General features: G+C 39.3%; 1 pseudogene; it reads left to right on the top strand.

Annotated features, from left to right (window-relative positions):
- Positions 1-792: 792 nt before the first annotated feature.
- LOC127417943 (C-C chemokine receptor type 9-like) lies at positions 793-1,661 on the top strand (annotated as a pseudogene).
- Positions 1,662-2,007: the final 346 nt, after the last annotated feature.

The following is a 2,007-nucleotide window of genomic DNA, read 5'->3' on the forward strand; positions in this document are numbered from 1 at the left end:
AACATACTATTAATGATAAGCTACATTATCATTCGTTTTTAGCTTAAATATATATTTTTATAGAACAGTAAACAGCAGATGTGTTTCGTGCCTGGTTTGTGTGTGTAAGAGTGAGAAAGAGAGAAGGAAAGAGAGAAAGTGTATGTGTGTGTGTGTGTGTGTGTGTGTGTGTGTGTGTGTGTGTGCATGCATGTGTGTGTGTGTGTGTGTGTGTGTGTGTGAGAGAGAGAGAGAGAGAGAGAGAGAGAGAGAGAGAGTGCATGCATACAAGCTGCATCAACCACAACAACCATGCTAAGAGAGCTGATACATATATTTAAGAGCCCAGTATGTTTTTACTTGCTGTGAAATGCCTGTTCAGCATTTGTTTTTTTGCACATATTACTTCAAAAAAGGCAAATAAGAATAAATTTTTTTTTGCAAAAAGTGAACAATAATTTGACTAATTTCAAGGGTCTGAAATTGTCCAAAAACAAAATGTCCAAAAAAGAACATTCTGTCATCATTTACTCACTCTCCGAGCCCATATGACATTATTTCTTCTGTGGAACACAAAAGGAGATAATGACAGAATTTCCATTTTTGGAAATATCCCTTTAAATTAGTAAAATTATCATTTAATTTTAACTGTTCTATAATTAGAGTTTTTTTCTATTCTTTTTGCATGCACTTTTATCTACTTCAGAATGTTAACCACAATTCTGATGAAGGTTCACTTCCTGGGAGTACTTCCTCAGTCGTTGCTGGTCAAACTTTTGACTTCACACTCACATCAGCAGTTGCCAGATGGCAATGGAGAACTTCACCATTTCCAACAGCTCTCTGTCTGCCCGGACCTCTGCGGATGTGCTGGCTTCCAGCACTGTTCTGGGATTGTGCTGTGTGCTGGGTGTTGGTGCTGGTGATGCTTACCCAACATTTAAAGGAGGGCAGCTTCACCCCAAAACTGATGCTGAGTCTGGCTGAGTCTGATTACTTTGCCCGTGTGGATCTATGCCTTACTGAATGGGTGGATTTTTTTGCCAAGGTCCATACAAGGTATTGTCCTATGCAGTGTACTGGAGCCTCTACAGTAGTGTACTGTCCATCTCCTTGTTGAGTGTGTACTGTACTTACTGTACCTACAGGTGCTGTATTCACAGCGATGGGCCAAGCTTGGAGCAAGGGGTCAAAAGGGGCTGATTTTTACTTTAAGTGGAGCTTTGGCTTCTTATGCTCTTTTTTACCATATTGTTGAGGTGAAGAAGGACGGGCAGCCACACTGTCATCAAGCTTATAGCAGTGATCTAGAAATACTGTCTTACTTATAGAGACCTTTTGTAATGTTTTTTTTTAAACCTCTCTTCAGCCTGGTCAGCTTCTACTTTCGACTTCATCGCTGGATAAGTCAATCATCTTTTTTCAGCAGTCACATTCTGACTAAACTTGCTGTCAGAATCGTAGTGGTTTTCTTCATATTTAGCACCCCCTGTATGATCAACAACTTGGTCATAATGGCTGTGCCATGGAAGTCAGATGTCAACTACAATGTAACTGGGGCTCTGTTCTTTATCAACAGTTGTATGAACCCCTTTCTTTATGTCTTCTCAGCTCGAGCGCTGCAATGCCGATACAGACAGGATTCAGACCAGCCACATCCCAATCAAAATGAAACCGAGTAATCATATTCTCACAGCAGCACCTACTTTCTGCCTGTAAAATGTGTGCATATGTGACTAAACATTCTGTAAATCGTGTGTATGATTATAAGAGGGACTGAAGAGTATTGTGTGCATTTCAATGGTATTCTATGCACAGTAAAAATTGAAAAAGCTCCGTTGTTACCTTAAGGAGTGATTTCTACCTGATCTGACCATTAACATTTCTTTCGTTGGTGTAACCTAATGTAGTCATGTTGATTTGGTCAGTGGTCACATTAAATCATATTTTGGATGTGTATAAAACCATTTAATTTAGAAATTCAACAGAGCACAGTTTTACCTTACCTGACAAAAAACATTTTTTTAC

The sequence above is a fragment of the Myxocyprinus asiaticus genome, chromosome 3 (assembly GCF_019703515.2).
Source record: "Myxocyprinus asiaticus isolate MX2 ecotype Aquarium Trade chromosome 3, UBuf_Myxa_2, whole genome shotgun sequence".
NCBI lineage: Eukaryota > Metazoa > Chordata > Actinopteri > Cypriniformes > Catostomidae > Myxocyprinus > Myxocyprinus asiaticus.